Source organism: Cervus canadensis, chromosome 26, assembly GCF_019320065.1.
Source record: "Cervus canadensis isolate Bull #8, Minnesota chromosome 26, ASM1932006v1, whole genome shotgun sequence".
Classification (NCBI taxonomy): Eukaryota; Metazoa; Chordata; class Mammalia; order Artiodactyla; family Cervidae; genus Cervus; species Cervus canadensis.
This window is the reverse complement of record NC_057411.1, coordinates 47,628,891-47,650,404: the sequence shown is the minus strand read 5'-3', so window position 1 is coordinate 47,650,404 and position 21,514 is coordinate 47,628,891. Positions and strand designations below refer to the sequence as shown.

The following is a 21,514-nucleotide window of genomic DNA, read 5'->3' as shown; positions in this document are numbered from 1 at the left end:
AAAACAGTTCTTTAAATAAACATATATATATTTGTATAACAGTTATATATGTATATACACACTTATATATAATGCATAACTATTTTGAATATAAATCATATACATAGATTTAAAATATATTTAAAGGTGCAGGAAAATCAACAGTATCTGGAAGGATTAACTCCCAAATTATATCAGTTCAGTTCAGTTCAGTCGCTCAGTCATGTCCAACTCTTTGCAACCCCATGAACCGCAGCACACCAGGCCTCCCTGTCCATCACCAACTCTCGGAGTCCACCCAAACCCATGTCCATTGAGTCAGTGATGCCATCCAACCACCTCATCCTCTGTTGTCCCCTTCTCCTCCTGCCCCCAATCTTTCCCAGCATCTTCAAATGAGTCAGTTCTTTGCATCAGGTGAAATGATAATAATCATTCTTTTAGATGGATAGGAGGACCCACAGCAGGAAGTTATATCAATTGTGACTTTTGATTTATTTGACATTACATCTTTTTGCAAGTAGGATATAATTATGAATTTATTAGCAAAATTGATAACTTTAAAAAATTATGGAAATTTGGCTTCTTAAACCTTACAGAATCATTCACATGAGGAAATCTTCCCATTCCACATGCCACAGGAAGAATAACAGTGCATACGTACTTGAATAAACAACACCAGTGTTTTCTGGAAGCTCCAGTGCTTGCTTTTGGTTTCTCCCTACTGAGAAAGGATGCCTACCTATCCTGTTATGGAACTGTGGGCCCAAGTTTTCGCTAAACTTAAAGTGACCTTTCCGTTTTCCATTTTCCAAATTCTGACTAACTAATATAAATAAACCTAATTCAATATTTATATGAAATCCAGGGTACAGTAACCACTGTTACTTAAAATATTTGGATCAGCTTGTTTGATTTAAATATTAGTGACTGACTTTTACACTTTTGTAACTGCCTAACTTTCTTATATTTACTGTAGGAAAATAAATATGGTTATGTTTTCAGCCCCCAGGGAACTATTTAAGGGGTTTAAAGCAAATATTACTCTAGTATTGAGTTCGTATAAGAAATGAGATCATAAAAGCTAATGTCAAAGCAGGAAAAGCTGGAGCAAGTTAATTTCCTAGGTATGGTCTTCTGAAGTTATACCGACTTCATAACCTCTCGTGATTCATACCAGTAGAACATGTACTTGGTGACGACCACAGACGTTCATGTAACATCTTTTGTCCAGATGATCCTCAAGTGTTTTATGAATGGATTTCCCTCCATGCGGCCATGTCTGGCTCAGCCCACGTGTGTGAATGTCCCCGCCTCACTGCGCTGTTGTTGTGTGTGAGGGGGGAGGCAAGCCCATCCTGTTTATCCCTTATGCCCTGGAAACTGCATGATTTACCCAGCACAAGGCACATTTCCTTCCTCCCTGATGAGGAAAGAGCAGAGGATATCTTTGTAATATTAGTTCAAATGCCTTACTGCCCGTGGAAAGGGATGAAGTAAACTAAAACGGACCTGGGGTCCACCCTAGTCCGTGGGTATTTTGATAGGTCCTTTACACGTTCTAGATAATTGCATCTTCATAACAACCCTGTGAGATGAGGTTATCATCCTCCGCATTTTAAAGCTGTGGAGGTGAGTCTTGCCTGAGATCTCGTGATAGAGTCAGGATTGCTCCCAACTGTCTATGATCACAGCAGCCAAGCCTGGTCATCCCGATTTCCTTCCTGCTGGAGATGATAACAGCAGAGCAGATAGAACATTCCCTGAAGTCTCTTTCTCTCTCTAGCATATAGCAGTGCTCTTTACCACCCTACCTGCTCCTTGGCCAGTCCACATGGGTGGCTATTGTCCTCAACCATTTTCTGACCGCCATACTCTCTCTTGGAGCTCATACCTCTTAGGTTGCACTCAGATAGACCCTGTCTTGACTCTGCACCTGCTGTCAGCATCACTCTATGTCTCCCCTCCTTTCCTAAGCCAGAATCTTGAAAGGCTTTTCTAGACTTGTCTCCAATCCCTTTCTGTTTGTTCCCTGCCAAGGCACTGAAGCTGGGCTTCCCCTTTCCCCCTTTGCTGAATGTACCTCTCAAGGATATGCCTCACCTACATATTGGCAAAAGGATACTTTTGTGTTTATTTCCTGGATCTTTCTGTTGTGATTGCAACAGTCCCTACTGAGAGACCCAAGACTCTTGACTTTCATGGTACTGTCATCCTAGTTTTTCTTCTACTCCCCTGGCCATTTTTGTGTTCAGTCCTTTTTATCCTCCCCCTCCTGCCTTTTGTGGCTCATACTTGCTTGTGAAAGTCAGTGGTTAATTCTTCAGGAACTTTGTGAGCCCCTCCATGTCATGCTGTTAGCTTGGAATTGGCTATCTAGAGTATTCACACCGTGGAGTCTGGCAACTCTTAAATATCAGCTCCCCTCCAACTCCAAGAATATTAGACATTTATCAGTCCCCACTGCTTCTACTCCTGCATAATGAAGGTATTTCTTAGAATAGTCATTCTGAAATTTTCTTCTCACATGACACATATTTTCTCCAACACAGACACACATACACACACACACTTGTGGTTTTAACAGACACCTGTACCATCACACCTATCTGCAGACATGAACTCACTCCAGAGTTTGAGACCTGCATATCCAATCACTTCCTGAAAATGTCTATTTAGATGTTGAACAGACACCCTAAGTTCTCCACGTCCCAACCTGAACTCACCATCTGTTGCTTCTCCTATAATGGCTCCACTGTCTTGCTTCCATCTTTTCCAGAAATTTGCTGTGACCTCTCTTCTTTTCATGCTGAGCTCAAGAAGGCATTGTCAAAAGGGGTTCTCATTCTAGAACTAGTTCTTGGAGTGGGAACATGAAGGAAATGGTGATTTGGGGTGACAGGATGGTTTTCATTTGGATACTTAGACTGTTGAAATTTCTGCAGTGTGGGAAATTTGACATCTGAAATCTATGCAGTGAAAACAGCATCCTCCTCTGTACTCCAGGAAGGGAGGAAATAAGCTCATGTAAATTAAGCATCTACTAGATGCTTTTAGAAGCTTTTCCTTACGTCAGTTGACTTAATCTTCAGATATTCCTGTGACTTAGGTATTACCATAATATTTTTGCACACAGGAGAAGTTGAACCTCAGCTAAAATAAATAGCTTGTCCATAGAGCCCAGTTAGTAGGTGTAGAACCGTGATTCAGACAGGCCAACGGGGCTTCAAAGGTTGTGATCTTTTCATTACCACCTGGTGCCCTTGGCTAGGTGGTTTCATGTGCATGAAACTGGCCACTGGCAACTGAAATGACCTCTTGCCCTTGCCCCAGGCAGAGCTCCAAAGGTCTTCATTCTTTCTAGCACTGCCTTCGTGTTTCCCCACCTGTAAAACCTTTCTTGCTGTCCAAGGTCCTAGGTAGTTTGGTCAGTTCAGCTCAGTCGCTCCACCATGTCCGACTCTTTGCGACCCCGTGGACTGCAGCACACCAGGTTTCCTTGTCCTGCACCAACTCCCAGAGTTTGCCCAAACTCATATCCATTGAGTTGGTGGTGCCATCCCAACCATCTCATCTTCTGTCGTCCCCTTCTCCTCCTGCCTTCAGTCTTTCCCAGCATTAGGGTCTTGTCCAATGAGTCAGTTCTTCCCATCAGGTGGCCAAAGTATTGGAGTTTTAACTTCAGCATCAGTCCTTCCAGTGAATATTCAGGACTGATTTCCTTCAGGATTGACTGGTTTGATCTCCTTGCAGTCCAAGGGACTCTCAAGAGTCTTTTCCAACACCAAGTTCAAAAGCAGCGATTCTTCAGCGCTCAGCTTTCTTTATAGCCCAACTCTCACCTCCACACATGACTGCTGGAGAAACCATAGCTTTGACTAGATGGACCTTTGTCGGCAGAGTAGTCTCTGCTTCTTAATATGCTGTCTAGGTTGGTCACAGCTTTTCTTCCAAGGAGCAAGCGTCTTTTAATTTCATGGCTGCGCTTACCATCTGCAGTGATTTTCAGTTCAGTTCAGTTTAGTTGCTCAGTCATGTCCAACTCTTTGCGACCCCATGGACTGCAGCACGCAAGGCCTCCCTATCCATCACCAACTCCTGGAGTTTACTCAAACTCATGTCCATTGAGTCAGTGATGCCATCCAACCATCATCATCTGTTGTCCCCTTCTCCCGCCTTCAATCTTTCCCAACATCAGGGTCTTTTCAGTGGTTTTAGAACCCCCAAAATAAAGTCTCTCATTGTTTCCCTGTCTATTTGCCATGAAGTGATGGGACTGGATGCCATGATCTTCATTTTCCAAATGTTGAGTTTTAAGCCAACTCTTTTATTCTCGTTTTTCACTTTCGTCAAGAGGCTCTATAGTTCCTCTTCACTTTCTGCCATAAGGGTGGTGTCATGTGCCTATCTGATGTTATTAATATTTCTCCCAGCAATCTTGATTCCAGCTTGTGCTTCCTCCAGCCCAGCATTTTGCAGGATGTACTCTGCATATAACTTAAATAAGCATGGTGACAATATACAGCCTTGACCTACTCCTTCCCTGATTTGGAACCAGTCTGTTGTTCCATTTCCAGTTCTAACTGTTGCTTTTAATCTGCATACAGATTTCTCAAGAGGCAGGTAAGGTGGTCTTGTATTCCCATCTCTCGAAGAATTTTCCACAATTTGTTGTGATCCACACAGTCACAGGCTTTGGTGTAGTCAATAAAGCAGAAGCAGATGTTTTTCTGGAATTCTCTTGCTTTTTTGATGATCCAGTGGATGTTGGCAATTTGATCTCTGGTTCCTGTGCCTTTTCAAAATCCACCTTGAACACCTGGAAGTTCACAGTTCATGTACTGTTGAAACCTGGCTTGCAGAATTTTGAGCATTACTTTGCTAGAGTGTGAGATGAGTGCAGTTGTGCAGTTGTTTGAACATTCTTTGGTCCAAGGTAACCTCGTGCCTAATGGAACAGCTGGGTGAATGGAATCAAAGTCCATTCATATTTCTTGGGGGTTTTAGGCTGAAAGGGCCCTACACTCTTGGAGAACATTGTTAGAAGGATGGTTTTCACACTTTTTGAAGGTCACTGACCCGTTTGCACATGCCCACTATGTGACTGGCTTGTTTATTAGGTGGGATCAAATACAACATGGAGCAGCTATGAGGCTAAGAGCTAGTGCCTACCTTCAGGGTGCTGACTCTCCAGTAGGAAGCAGGATCCATGAAATAGTCGCAGAATGAGAAGAAGGAAATTAGGGACAAGTGTCCTCACATTCTTGATAGCTCTGCTTCAATAGCTACACTTCAAGAATGTGTTGGTTTTGACAATCAGGAAATAGTCGTGTCATCAAATGTCACTTAAGATTCCATCAGTCACTCTAATGTTAAATGGCTCCATTTCTTGGAGTTAAAAATGCATCAATACATCATCAACAGGGTCAGAAGGGCTTGCAGGAAGTCACACAACTTTCTGAAAAGGCTTCCCAGTGAGCCACTAAGCTCCTTAGATAGTATCTTTGTGTTGCTTTCCCTGTTGTGGAATTCTTGGTAAAGTGTATCTATTTTTCCCTGGTGGCTCAGGGGTAAAGAATCCATCTGCAATGCAGAAGCCTCAGGTTTGATCCCCGAATTGGGGAGAGAGATCCCCTGGAGAAAAAAATGGCAACCCACTCCAATATTCTCATCTGGGAAATCCCATGGACAGAGGAGCCTGGTAGGCTGCAGTCCATGTGGTCGCTAAGAGTTGGACACGACTGAGCGACTTCACTTTCATTTTTCACTTTCATGCATTGGAGAAGGAAATGGCAACCCACTCCAGTATTCTTGCCTGGAGAATCCCAGGGATGGGGGAGCCTGGTGGGCCACTGTCTATGGGGTCACACAGAGTTGGACACGACTGAAGCGACTTAGCAGCAGTAGCAGCAGTGATCTCAGTAATAAGAAGAAAGAAAAGAGGCTGATGGGAGAAAATACGTTAGGGACAACTTGAGATGCGGTGGTCAGGGAAGTCCTTTCTGGTGAGCTGATACCGATGTTTAGGCAAAGATGTATGTGCAAGTGTAAGCCAGCCCTATGCACATCCGGAAGGGAGCATTCTAAGCGGTGGCCAAGGGCAAATACCAAAGGAAAGGGAGAGAGAAAGACAGTGAGCCAGACAACACAGCTGAAGCACATGGCCCAAGATTAGAATGAAGAGATACTCGGGGGCCAGATTGCATTAGGCCTCCTAGACTGGGGAGAGGAGTTTCGATTTGGAATTTAATTGTGGAGTGGGAAGCCTCTGGAAAGCTACAAGTGGGAGGGGTTTAGACCGACTTAACCTATAGAGATATCATTCTGGCAGCTGTACCAAGAGTGAATTCAGGGAATAGGGAAAGAACGTAGACGGTTAAGGGGCTCCTCTGTTCTCCACTGTAAGGATGCTGGCTTGGACCAGAGTGTGGCAGTGGGGTTGGGAGAAGGGGCTGGCTTTGAGATGGATTTTGCTGATGGACTGGGTGTGGTTGGTACAGGGAAAAGGAGATCCCAGTATGTATCTTCAGCACCCACGTGTGCATTGGTGCATTTACTGAGCGGGGATTAGTGAGATGGAGGAGGGAGAAGGCTTAGGAAGGAAATGATTTTTCCTACATTCTAGCACATGGCCCTGCAGCCTCTGTTACAATCCTGTTCAAGTTAAGGAGGATTAGGCCACCCACTCCTTGGTGGGGTGTCTCTAAAGGTGAACAATTCTTTCACATGGTAATCTGGACTCTGCCTTCTAGCAACTTCCACCCATGTGTACATTTTTATTTCTCTGGAAACACATGGAATACATCTGCTGCCTTTGCAGAAAGTCTTGTCAAATATTTGAATACCAAGATTCTTGACATTGTTTTAGCCTATTAAAATTTCAAATTAGCTTGGGTAAAAAAGCCATTAATTTGATTGTCGTGTATATACACGGGCTTCTCCAGACTGGGTAATCTCTGTGTGTGGAACCATGTTATGGAGCCTTAGTTTTGAATGAAATGCTACTCTTTTAGTGGTGACTTGTCACTAAGATCCTTTACATAATTCTTTTCCATCTCTTCTGCTTTCTATAATTTGCTTTTTACTTCATTTTAATGTAGTATCTTCTTGTAGAGTAAAAGAAAAAGAGAGACAAGTACCTAGATTTAAAATATAAGTGCCATCCAGCATCTCATCACTCAAAGACCTTGACAGTTAAGTATTTGGCTTTTTTTTTCTTCCCCAGCATTTTTCTTCTAGTTTTTCACAAGGGGATGGTGCTTGTACTATCACTCATGTTTTGCTTTCTTCATTTGCATTTGTTATAACATGTTTAAAAATACTGCTTTTAAAGAATTTCTTAGAGAATGTTTCTCACACTTGCTGAGTAGTTTTTTCAGTCATTAAGATGATTCCATTTATTGCTAATTTTTCTTTTTTTGCAATCAATTGTATTTATTTTATTTAGAGTAATTATATGTGGGTTTGATTCCAGGTTCCAATAACCTGCAAAAAAAAACCTCTGTTGAAAAATCAATTGAACCTCCAAAGACTTGAAGTTCGTAGCAGCTGGAGTGAAAGGGGTAGAGCATATTCTTCCTTGTTAATGATCCTTTTGTTTTTTTAACTTTTTATTTTATATTGGAGTACAGCCCTTTAACAATGTTGTGATAGCTGCAGGTGGATGGCGAAGGGATATGTGTGGCTGAGTCCCTTTGTTAGAGTTTTAACAATTGTTATTATTTTAATGGCACTATAGTAAACAGCTTCCGTTAAAAGGATTTTTTCCCCATAATTTGGATCACATCCTCAAGGGATTTACAAAGTCAGTGTGGGCATTCCTGAAACTCTTCATACGGTGTGACAATGCCGAGTTCCCCATAAGGTCATGTAATTAGCTCTCCTATTACAGATGGGCTTGGCCATTTGACCACACCCAGGCCTCTGTTAAATATCATTAAAAGAAAGCTTTGCTGAGTTAATTGACAAAACCTATTTGGCATTAATAGTCTCATCTGCATTATGAGAATTACTAACGAGGGTAATTTTTTTCCTATATGTTGTTAATCTTTACATTTTCTTGCTTCTGAATTGTGTTTTTGCTTTTGCCCATTTATCAGTTGAATCTGTTATTTTTAAAACATTTCCCTGCCTGTCATATCATTGTTCCTTCCCTTATCTTGTTATAAAAACATTTTTAAGAGTTTTTTTGTAAACTGGGATTCAACTATTAATAGAATGTTAACTATTCAAATTTTGGGTGAGAGGCAAATTGAAACAAGAAAGACATGACATGTACTACACACGTAGAAAAATTCAAATAGAGTGCAATCTTTCTCCAGCTCTCAGTATAAAACTCATCAAAGCAAAAACTGTTTTATTTAGACATCTGGGAAATGTACTTTGACAAACATCCGCTTGATGACTGTCAGTGTCATAAAGACACTTTGATATCAAAAATTCACAGAAACTGCTGAAATAAATTATATATTTTTATGACAAAGCACTGTTCGCTGATTCATTTGCATTGTCCATGCAATGTGGCTTTAGCATCTTAATACAAAGAAGGGCTACATTGTCATGTAAATAGCATGGTGGAATTAGTAAAGAGCTCTAAGGATCTCCCAACTGCAAAAGCAGGATCGCCTTCTACCTGCTCTGAGCAAGGCTTACCCGTGGTGGCTCTTCAGTATTTTTAGCATAAGTGTTTCCAAAATTTACATATTCAGTGCTTTTATAGCTCTAGAAACACTCTCTCAAACTACCGCAGAAGGTAACAAAACATCCTTCAATAAGTCTGATTTCTATGCATATAGGCCATAAAAAACATAGAGAATCTTTAGCCCTACTTCCAAAAAGTTAAAATGCAACCAGTTCTGTTAGAGAGTTTGATCTTTTGTATATCCACAGCATAAGGAAGAACATACTTCACGTTCTGTTTATAAAACCTTCAACCACTGGGCTACTAGCTGTTTGAAATTGTTAAAACCGAAGAGCCATCCTGATGGACTTACCTGTTACATGAGGAGATTTCTCATCAAACTAACTTAGCAAACTGTGTGTATTAGACAATAGGCAGAATGTCAGGAGTGGGCCAAAGTCTTAGAGACAGTGTGAGGTAGAAAAAGTATGAGAGTTGAGATCAGAAAGACAAGCCTTAAAAGCCAGTCTTGTTCCTTAGTATTGGCTCATCTCTTCTGGGACAAACTGACTCTAATGGCATTCAGTTGCCTCGTCAGTGACCTCATAAACTAGAATTAACAATACCTACCTGGCCTGAAAGTTAAGGACTGAAAGAGACAGTATATATATCACCTAGCTGAGCGCTTGGCTCCTGGTAAGTTTCTGTAAGTTCTTAAGCTAATATTATTGGTTTGCTTGTTGCTATCTGTAGTTGTTGCTGTCATAGAATGTTACTGGAAGAAGAAACAGTGATTGCAGAATAACAGGTAATCGTGTATTTTGCCAGTAGCCTATATGATCTTGAATACTGACAACCACAGCAAATATTCACTGAGCACTTGACATGTCTCAGGCCCTGTTCCTTGTGCTAAAGGAACACAAGTGAGAAAAGTGAGCCCTCCTCACTGCTGTCTGGGCCCCTTTGACAGGGAAAGCTGACGCTGACAAGGCTTCCCCATCCTCCCGTGCTCAGAGGAAGCGGGTGTGGCCGCAGCATCCTCACGTGCAGTCAGGGGCCGAGCTCAGCTGTGGCTGCTCTTTCTTATGGAGGCTCGACATGTGAACTTGGAAGGAGGGGATCTGCTCATCCCATGTACCCCACTTTCCTCCCGTGAGGCCCTCTAGAGCTTCAAGACCAATTACCACTGACCTGGGACCAACTCAGCTCTCAGATTTTACAGCAGGGTGTAGTTGAGACCCCAAATCTTAGGAAAGCACCTCTCAGCTGGGGCTGACCAGAAGCATTCACTGGATGGGTCCATTGTATAAACTATATTTTTTAAATTTATTTCTAATTGGAGGACAGTTGTTTTACAACGTTATGTTGGGTTTTGCCATACAACAACGTGAATCAGCCATAAGCATACAACTGTCTCCTTCCTCTTGAGCCTCGCTCCCCTGCCCCAGCCCACCCCACTCCTCTAGGTCATCCCGGAACACTGGGTTGGACTCCCTGTATTTGTACTGTAAGTTCCCTCTAGCTGTCTGTTTTATACATGATAATGTCTCTGTTTCCATGTTACTCTCTCAGTTTGTCCCACCCTCTCCTTTCCCCGCTGTGTTCACAAGTTTCTCTATATCTGCGTCTCTATTCTTGCCCTGAAATTAAGTTCATCAGTACCATTTTTCTAAATTCCATATATCTGCGGTGACAGACTGTATTTATTTCTCTCTTTCTGACTTACTTCAGTCTGTATAACAGGCTGTAGGTTCACCTACCTCCCTAGAACTGACTCAAATACAGATGGTCAGCAAACACGTGAGAAGATGCTCAACATCGCTCATTATTGCTGCTGCCGCCAAGTCGCTTCAGTCGTGTCCGACTTTGTGCGACCCCACAGACGGCAGCCCACCAGGCTCTGCCGTCCCTGGGATTCTCCAGGCAAGAACACTGGAGTGGGCTGCCATTTCCTTCTCCAATTATTAGGGAAATGCAAATCAAAACTACAACGAGGTATCAGCTTACACCAGCTAGAATGGCCATCGTCAAAAAGTCTGCTCTAGAAACTCTTAAAGGGCCAGAGTGAAGTGGCCCCTGGTGGCCCATGGATTCCCCTGCATCTGCTTATAGGTATTTGCTCTTGACCCACCATGAGCAGACACATGACATGACGTAGTTTTCCCCCTTGTACCTTTAGCCACAGGCCACATTCCATTTGCTTTGAATGTTTACTCCAGTATCAAGTCTGAAATTAAAGGGATGTGGGCGGAGAAGACATTAGGCTTCAGACGTCAGGGAAAAGCAATGTTTTCAGAGGTTCCGGAGGATGAGAAGAGACTCTCGGCAATAAGATTAGGGAAGGAGCATTTTGAGTCACTGTCAGGAAGTCCTCGCCATCAAGATTCAAGTTTTGGAAGACAGGAGAAATGCTTTCTTTTCTTTTTTAAATTTTGTTTTTTGAGTATAATTGCTTTACAATGTTGTGTTAGTGTCTGCTCTACAGCAACGTGAATCAGCTATGTGAGTGTGAGTGTGTGTGTGTGAGTGTGTGTGTGTATGTGTGTGTGTGCTTAGTCATGACCAGTTCTTTGCAACCCCATGGACTGTAGTCAGGTCCTCTGTCCATGGAACTTTTCAGGCACGCATGCTGGAGTGGGTTGCCATTTCCTCCTCCAGGGGATCTTCCCGACCCAGGGATAAAATCTGTATCTCTTGCCTCTCCTGCATTGGCAGGCAGATTCTTGACCACTGTGTCACCTGGGGAGGTGGGTGAAAGCACCAACCTCATCGGATAAAGTCGTTTACAGAGAATCAGCCATGTGCATACATATATCCCCACCCTCCTGGACCTCTCCCCCACCCTCGGCCTCCCTATCCCAGCCCTCTAGGCCATCACAGAGCACTGAGCTAAGCTCACTGTAGCACACAGCAGCTTCCCACTAGCCATCTATTTTACACACGGTAGCGTGTATATGTCAATCCTACTCTGCCAATTCATCCCACCCTCTCCTTCCCCCCATGCCTTGCACATGTCTGTTCTCTATGTCTGTGTTCCTATTTCAAGGCAGGAGGAATATTTTCTTGAATGCAAAGAGTCAATCAGTTTGATTTCCTAAAAATTAAAAACTTCTGTGCCTCGAGGACTTACCCAATTACACAATAAAAGAGCAGAATTAGGAAAAAAAGAATACTTACGAGAAAAGTAAAAGACAAAGTCTTAATATCTTTACTGTATATAAAGGGCCAGGAGGGAGCCACGTGGGTCCTTGTGAAGTCAAGTTTTAAAGTCTCTTTTCCAGATGTGGAACTGCAGAAATGTAAATAAAGCCTGAGCGAAAGGATGTCCTTTTAGTGAAAGGATGTCGTTGGCCAAGGAATTTGAAATGAGGCAGCCAGGGAAATGTAGAGGAGGATAGGATTTACTTTAATCTCTAGACCTGTTGCTAGCTGACCCACTATTAATCAGTCCTCATAGAAGAAGCCAGCACCGTGGTTTTTGAAGAAATAAAATATTGGGCAGGGAGTGGGGAGTGCGGAATTCCCTGGTGGTCTAGTGGTTAGTCCCTGGTGCTTTCACTGCTGGGGCCTGGGTTCAGTCCCTAGTCAGGGAAATAAGATCCCACAAGCTGTATGGTGGGACCAAAAATAATAATAATTAAACAAATTTATAACAAAATTTTATCAGGCTTCCCTGGTGGCTCAGTGGTAAAGAATCGGCCTGCTAATGCAAGAGACACGGGTTCCATCCCTGGTCTGGGAAGTTCCCACACATTGCAGATCAACTAAGCGTGCATGCCACCACCATTGGGCCTGTGTTCTAGAGCCCATGAACCACAACTGCTGAAGCCTGAACACCCTAGAGGCCATGCTCCACAGCAAGAGAAGCCAGTCAACCAAGAGTAACCGCCCACCAGCTGCCACTAGAGAAAATCCCACACAGCAGGGAGGACCCAGCACAGCCCAAAATAAAAATAAATGATAAAATTATTAAAAAATGTTTTTCTAAGATTTTGATTAAAAAATGTATGCCATTTGATAATGCCTTCAGTAATGTATGGAATGAAAATATTCTACAGTTGTTAACACTTGGCATTTACATTTTCATGGATGATATTTACACTTACACCCAGTGTTTAAGGTATAACATGTTGAAGTCATTCATTCATTCATCAACTAGTTCTTGAACCAGACTCTGTGCTGGTCTCTGGGGACTTAACAATAAAGAGGAAAGACATGATTCGAACTCTGAAGAAGCACACGAATAAAACATTCATGCTTAGGAAATAGCCCAGTGTGTGGAAAATGCTAAATTCAGGAAGACATTTATTACACCACTATTTTTAAAGCTAAAATTGGAAACAACCTCAGTGTTTAAAAACTAAGGAAATGATCACGTATAAGTTTACTGGATGTAGATATTGAACACGGCGTTTGTGAGGAAAGTGTTTATGCTCTATTGAGAAATAGAGTACAGATATGTATATCCTGAGTGGTTGCAAATATGCTAACAATGAGGAAAGGGAAAAGTACAGCAAAGGGGAAAATAAATGATGATTGTGTGATGTAATTATGGTAGACTTTCTTTTTTCTTTGCAATATTTCCTTTTTGTTGAAGTGTGAAGATGACTGTTTGCTTTTATAGTAAACTCACTCTGCTGGGCTTCATGAACTTGATATGCATCTGTTCACGTACTCCTCACAACAGCTGCGTGGCAGGTAAGGAAAACTGGGTGCTGAGAGCTTAGATTCCAGCCTGGGAGCCTAACTCTATGCCCAGTCCTTCCTTCAGAGAGAGAAGCTGGCGTGGTTTTAAAAACATGAATCCAGGGTCTTCCTTGGTGGCTCAGTGGTAAGATCATTTGCCAGTACAGGAGACACAGGGCAATCCCTGGTCCGGGAAGACCCCACATGCCGCAGAGCGACTACACGCGTGTGCCAGTTACTGAGCCTGTGCTCTAGAGCCCCGTACATAGAACTACTGAACCTATGTGCTGCAGCTACTGAAGCCCTCAACCCCTAGAGCCCATGCTCCGCTGCAAGAGACGCCACTGCAGTGAGGAGCCTGCACTCCGCAATTCGAGAGTAGCCCCCACTGTTCCCAACGAGAGAAAGCACACACGCATCAACAGAGACCCAGCACAGCCAAAAATAACTAAATAAAATTAAAAAAAAAGAAAAAGAATCCAAGCCGGGGTCTCCAGAGTTCAAGCTCTGTGTCTTGTTACTAAGATGGAGATTTTTTTTTTTTAAGCTATTTTGCTGTGGTTGTGGACAATTTTTTAAAAGTCCTTGTTGAATTTGTTACAGTATTTCTTTTGTTTTACCTTTTTGTGTTTTTGGCTTCAAGGCATGTGGGGTCTTAGCTCCCTAATCAGGGATTGAACCTGCACCTCCTGCATTGAAAGACGAAGTCTCAACCACTGGACCACCAGGGAAGTACCCAGATGGATGTCTTAATAATATTCACTGCCCAAGGGCTGCTGTGTGGAGTGTCAAACATGATGATGTTTGTGAAAGATTTTTTTTTTTAAATTTCCACTCAAAAGTCAGTGATGTGCATATTCAGAATATTTTTGAGTATCTTAGTCAATGTGTATATTGCATAACTTTAAATATGTTTTAGTGGAAGTGTACAAATGTAGGTCAACTTGTTTATATGTTTTAAATAGCTACTTAGAACATAATTTTTTTAATTGATGAAAAGCTGCACTGGATAAGGCCTATTTTGTAAGTTAGTTGTTTTTCCTGCTGGGTCAGCTCCTTTTTGCTGTTTCTCTCTTTATCTTTCTGACTTTCCCTGTCCCACCCATTGTGTGATTTTTTTTCTTTTTTCTTTCATAGAACATACCTCTTCAAGGTCAAGAAACCGCTCTAATTTGCACTTTGGCAGTATCTGGCAGTCAAAAGTTTAAATTCTCAACCAGCAATTGGAGTTCTGGGCTTAGATTGCTTTATTATGCTTTATATCTGTTGACCAGGAGTAAAAAATAATATGTGGAGTAGAATTACAAAGGTGACTCTTCAAAAGCACGTGGAAAGATTATAACCTTAAAGCGTGCTCACCAAAGCCATGAAAATAGATGAGTTCCCCAAGAGGTACCCAGCGATCCCCTTTTATGGACTTCTAGGATGCATATATGAATTCCATGTGGTCCTTGATGGCCTCTTGGAGAAAATGGGGAAGAGCTTTGTGTTCTAAGAGTTTATGATGTTTTGAGTTGCATCGTATGCAGCTGACATTTAATTTGAAAGTGGTCTGTTGAAAATGTCATCTGGTTTTCATTTGTGGGGGCCCACTTGAAAACAGGAGGTTGGATTCTGTGACCTCCTGGTTTCCTCTTAACTCTGAATTTTTTTTTTTTTGAGATTGTTTGATTCAAGGATAAATATAAAGTTGATTTTCTAGCCCAACAACTGATATTTGTGCAGGGCTTCAGAACTGACAAAACATTTCTCACGTATTCCATCCTGTCTTTAAGAAGGGTAAAGGGAGACAAAAAAAGCCCTTATTAAATCTAGGTTAGAATATGTACTATACAACATGGGATATTTTCAGTGGGTGTTGTTTGTGGTCAGAATGGAAAGGTACTATTCAAAGGTAACTACGTGAGAATTAGAATCTTACTCACAGGCAATGTGTTCTAAAGGATTATCAGACACCTGTGAAGTAGTGCACATCTGATGGATAATGCCATTGAAAAAGGAGTTTCAACAGGTGGGAGAGTTTGAATAAATCATGTCATCATCTAATTTAAATATTTGGTTCATCTGCTTTAGATATTGAGAGGGAAATAATGATTTTTTTCCCTGGGATATTAAGAATCCACTCACATTTTCTATGTTCTAAAACAGACTTCAGTATACCGGTTGTGTTAGCTAGGCTTTCCCTGGAAATTCAGGGCTGTTCAGAAATGTCAGGGCTAGCTATGGTTATGCCTGCCCTGAATTTTAAAAAATGTAATAACAGAATCTTTTTCTATGAGGCCTAAGGAAAAAAAATGGTATTCTATAATTTTCCTTAGGGACTTGGGTAGATAAGACAGGGCATATGTGGTGTACCCAATCAAAACACAATTTCACAGGTTTATGAGTTTGCATGAGATGCAGTCTGTCTCATGGAGCCTGGGTTTGAGTGTGCATGCAGAAACCAGGGAACACTGCTGCAGCCCAGCAAATACCTCTGGATCCTCTTCACTGAGGCTGTATTCCTGGTACCAGTCCCTTCCTGGCTGGGTCTTTTAGGGGTGGGTCAGGGAGCTGTGAGCTGAAAAATGAGTTAGCATACCGCTTCCTCAGGTGGAAGAGAAGGAGATGTCTTTGTCCATTTTTAGACAAGAAGAATGGACATATTAAGAGCTTCACATATTGTGTGTGTGTGTGTGTGCGTCATTTATACTGTGCCAAGTGCTATGGTCCACTTGGTAGTCTTTGTGAGATGGGCATCTTTGTCTGAGATGGAGATCAGGGGTCATGGTCATGGTCATGGTCACTGTTCTATCCTATCACTCAGAATCCCAAACTACCTTCCTGCAGGATAGTGGATGTGCTACTCAAGCCACAGGGTAGGTGGGTTCCCTCTTGGACCCTTTCCTTTCCCCAGTGAGGACCTTCTATGACTTTTCCCGTCTTATGTGCTGTGTGCTTAGTCGCTCAGTTGTGTCTGACTTTTTGTGACCCCATGCGCTGTACCCCGCCAGGCTCCTCTGTCCATGGGGATTCTCCTAGAAACATGTTCAATGGCTGGGAAAGATGAGATAGAAAACATTGCTTTGCACTTTTTTGCATTAACTTGTAATCAGGCTCATCCATAAAAGGGTGTGTGGTGTGTATATATTTTCATCACTGTGACCATACATAGTACATATATAAACTTAGGTTACGCTTTGTCACTTAAAGTCATGTCCCTTTCAAGTGTACCACTTGTTGCTGGGGACTCACTGGGTACATTGCCTAACTTCTCCATTATTATTGGTTGATGAGTTGGAGCGAGTTGCTCAACTTCTTAAATCCTTAACTCCTCAAACGTGAAGTAATTCTATTTTCTTTCTTTTAAAAAAAAAAAAAAGATTATTGAAGTATAGTTGAGTTACAATGTTGTGTTAATTTCTGCATGTAGCAGAGTGACTCAATTATACATACACATTTTTTCATAATCTTTTCCATAATGGTTTATCACAGGATACTGAACATAGTCCCCTGTGCTATACAGTAGGACCTTGTTTCTTGTCCATATTCTGTATATAGCTTGCATCTGCTAATCCCAGCCTCCTAATCCTATCTACCCCATCCTCCTCCCCTTGGCAACCACAAGTCTATTCTCTATGGTGTGAGTCTGTTTCTGTTTCATAAACAGGTTGATTTGTGTCATATTTTAGATTTCGCGTAAGAGATAACATATAGCATGTGTCTTTCTCTTCACTTAGTATGATAATCTCAAGGTCCATCCATGTTGCTGCCCTTCGCATTATTTCATTATTTTTTATGGCTGAGTAATATTCCATTCTATATACATACCATATCTTTCTTATCCATTCATCTGTTGACAGACATTTAAGTTGCTTCCATGACTCAGCTTTTGTGGATAGTGCCACTATGAGCATAAGAGTGTATGTATCTTTTCCAATTATAGTTTTGTCTGGATATATGCCCAGTAACAGGATTGCTGGATCTATAATATTTCCTTTATGATAGGAATGATGGAAAGACAAAAGAGATGATTCTGCAAGTACTTTATACATTGAAAAGGTAATAGAAGGTATTAAATATACAAAGATTTAGGGGACCTTTGAGATCCCTTTCAATTCAGAGAATTAGTGAGCTCCAAGAAAATGTTTGTTCATTGTCGTTCAGTCTCTAAGTCATGTCTGACTCTTTGAGATCCCATGGACTGCAGCACGCCAGGCTTCCCTGTCCTTCATTATCTTCTGGAGTTTGCTCAAACTCGTGTCCATAGAGTCAGTGATGCCATCCAAACATCTTGTCCTCTGTTGTTCCTTTCTTCTGCCTTCAATCTTTCCCAGCCACAGGGTCTTTTCTAATGAGTCAGCCCTTCCCATCAGGTGGCCAAAGGACTGGACTTCAGCATCAGTCCTTCCAATCAATATTCAGGGTTGATTTCCTTTTAGGATTGACTCATTTTATCTCCTTGCTGTCCAAGGGACTCTCAAGAGTCTTCTCCAGCACCACAATTCAAAAGCATCAATTCTTTAGCACCCAGCCTTCTTAATGGTCCAACACTCACATCTGTACATGACTACTGGAGAACCACAGCTTTGGCTATACACACCGTTATCAGCAAAGTGATGTCTGCTTTTTAATACTCTGTCAGGGCTTGTCACAGCTTTTCTTTCAAGAAGCAAGCATCTTTTAATTTTAATTAAATTAATTGATTAAAAGAAGATGCTGACCACTTTCAAAAAAGTGTGTGTGTGTCTACTATTAGTGGACCTGTTCATAAGGAGCTAGATTCAGAAGAGGGGTTTCCTTATCTACAAATCAAAGCTAATAATTTCTTCATATTTAAATAAGAAAATGAACATGAGACTCATAGCAGAGTCTGGGACATAGATAACTCAGTCTCTTTTACAGTTGTAAATTTCATATAAAGAAGAGAGCTCAATTCATTTTGAATATCTGTTCTACCATTAATTAGCTGCCCACCCCCAACTAATCCTGACAAACTCCTTAACCTGAGCAAATCATGACACATTCCTTAACTCAGGAAAATGACTTCATTGCCTCAGCCTCAGTTTCCCCAGTGTATAATGAAGGCTATTTCCAGCCCATGGAGGCATGGCCCAGCATCCACATAAGCACAGCTGGTCAGTGTCTGGAACATAAGAAGCTCAAGAAGCTTGTGGTTCTCTCTGCCTTCCATCCACTCTCATGGCCAGCACGGCATTTTTGAGTCCTGCCTGCAGGACTTGGGAAAGTGACTTGGCTTTTGTATGGCACTTTTTCACTCACAGCACAATTCCAACTCTACCGAATATCCTGTTATATCCCGCAATGGAAGTGAATGTTAAAAGCAGAATACATATTCTGAATCACTTTGCTGTACACTTTGTGAAACTATCACAACATTGTCAACCAACTACATTCCAGGAAAAATGAAAGGGACTTCCCTGACTGTCCAGTGTGAGGACTTCGTCTTCCAGTGCAGGGGGTGCGGGTTTGATCCCTGGTTGGGAAGTTAAGATCCCGCACGCTTGTGGCCAAAGACTCAAAACATAAAACGGAAGCAATGCTGCAACAGATTCAGTAACGACTTTTAAAAATAAATAACTATACTTACCTGGCAGGGGAGATACCATGATCACGAAGGTGGTTTTCCCAGGGCGAGGCTTATCCATTGCACTCCAGATGTGCTGACCCCTGTGATTTCCCCAAATGTGGGAAACTCGACTGCATAATTTTGTGGTAGTGGGGGACTGCGTTCGCGAAAAATTTTAAAAAATTAAAAAATAAATAAATAAATAAATAAATAAAATTTTAAAAAAAACCTAAAAACAAAAAACCCACCAAGGTAAATGAAGCCTTTTGAGGCCAAGTCACTGATCCGACCATGCCTGTCAGAACTTTGGGCTAAGTTCTTCCAAAATGCTTGAACTATGTTTTTGCTTTATTTCTTCGTCCAGTGCCTGGACAGCTGAACCATTTATGAGCATCAGTGGAGAACAGATTACAGTCCTTCCCCTGGAAGTTACCTGCTTGGTACGGCAGGGAGATGGTGGAGGCCAGGGTGTGACTTGAGTGTGCATTGGGGGTTTTGCAGTGAGGCACGTCCCCCAGTGTGTCCTCTGAAGGGTGACAGTCCACTCCGGGTGCCCATCTGCAAATACTCACCAAGAAGTGCACTCACATTCCAAGCCTGCTTCCTAAGTCACGGCACACAGCTCATGACATGGGTCAGTGTATCTTTCAGTGACATGGGTCTTGTATCGTTAACGGCCAAAGGGAGCCACCTGTGTGCCCGTGAAATCAGGTTATGGCACCAGAGAATCTTAAAATGTTATGTTACATGAAAGAAGCCAGAAAAAAGAGTATGAATTGTAATCCCCTTTATATGAAATTCAAAATTAGGGGAGTCTGTCTATGACATTTGAGAAGAACATGGGCGACCTTTGGAGCGGTGATAAGGCTGACTGATAAGAGAAGTTCCTATGGTTGTATAAAGATTCACGTTGTGATGGGATGGTGGCTACTACATACATAGGTAAACATGTTTTCAAATCTCAAGTTGCAAACTTGTGATTGAGGTATTTCATGGCTATATGCATGTGACCTTGATTGTAAAAATCAAGGATCATATTCTTAAATGTGGTGGTGGTGGTTTAGTAACTAAATCGTGTCAAACTCTTTGTGACCCCCTGGATTGTAGCCTGCCAGGGTCCTCTGTCCATGGGATTTCCCAGGCAAGAATACTGGAGTGGGTAGCCATTTCCTTCTCCAATTTTTAAATGCAGGAGATGCTAGAAAGAAGTGCTTCTTTATTCATTTTCATTGCGATATAGAAACCAAGCCATCGGGCCCAAGGTTTAAATTCTGTCTCTACTGGGATTTTGGGTGAGTTGCTTAGCCTTTCTGAATTTCAACTTTCTCTTCTAAAATACAGGGAGAATATAAATCTCCTCATTGCGAAAGAACCTGACGCTGGCAAAGACTGAAGGCAAAAGAAGAAGAGGGGGCAGAGGATGAGATGGTTAGATAGCGTCACTGACTTATGGACATGAATTAGAGCAAACTCCAGGAGATAGGGAAGGGCAGGGATGCCTGGTGTGCTGCAGTCCATGAGGTCACAAAGAGTCAGATACGAGTTAGTAACTGAACACACACATATTCATTTATTCATTCAGTCAGTAATCCCATTTGCCGCTCACTGTGTAGACGCTGGTAATAGGATGGTGGACAAGACAAACCCTTCTCCTAGGGACCTTACCTTCTAGAGCTGGTGCCTTTAGGGGTTAAGACAACAGTGGGTTGATAGGATTCTGTCACAAACTGTGTGAAGGGAGCAATCCCTATTCTATTCTAATTAAGCCACATCATGTTCGCCTAATGGCCCAGTGGTGCCCGATCTAATTTTGCAAGACAGTCTGGAAATCCTGGTGGTGAAAATTTGACATTTTGTTCATTTTTTTTTTCCCAAAACACATTACAAGCTAAACATTTAGGTTTGTGACCTCTTGCAAAGTTTATTCATCCATGCAGCATTTATTAATAAACCCCAGTCTGAGGTTTATCCTGTCTGATCTTTCATTACTATTTCAAATTTCTTAGCAGTGAAATAGAAATATTCAAGTTTGAAATCATACAGTAAGTGCTCAGTTAGGTAAGTTTTCCTGAGTCCCTCACCTTACAGGATTTTTCTAAATTCTTCCAATGGTCTTGAAGTTTGGCTTTCTAGGAAAGAGAGAGGTTCTCAATCTCACTCCCACCCTATGTCACTCATGTTCCCTTTTGTCCGCAGTATCCACGACACCGACAGAGACCCTCCGTTCTTACCATCTGCGTCTGGACAATAGTCTTTCTCAGACCTTTGTAGTTAGATGATTAAAATGCTGCTCAAAAATTCAAATTCAGCTGCTTATTTCTATTTTAATCAATTTCAAGCCTTAAGGCATATTATTTTGTTTTGCTATGAACTTTGACCTTACACTGTAAAACTAGAGAGAGTGTCAGTATGCTTAGCAAAAGCCGAAGTCATAAACATTGTCTTTAAAGAATGGCATAGTTTAAAAACTGGTTTTTAATCCAGCTTAAGGAATATAACCTGAGTTCCTTTACACTTCAGTGTCATTAAAGCTGTCAAAATGCAATGCCATCAGATAAGAATGACTAGGATATCCTCCTTTCCCTATATGTTTTCATCCATATTGTCCTCCCCCTTTTTTCCCTGTTAGTCAAATTCTAGCTACCCTGGCTCTCCTAATT

At 41.8% G+C, this 21,514-nt stretch overlaps 1 protein-coding gene and 1 non-coding gene across 10 annotated transcripts in view; both read left to right on the top strand.

Moving 5' to 3' along the window:
* The window catches only part of LDB2 (LIM domain binding 2), a 439,535-nt gene that overhangs the window by 51,985 nt on the left and 366,036 nt on the right, over nt 1–21,514 (top strand). The window lies entirely within an intron of this gene.
* On the top strand, nt 18,868–19,032 carry LOC122428518. The gene has a single exon (XR_006265740.1). It is a non-coding gene; the product is annotated as a U1 spliceosomal RNA (small nuclear RNA).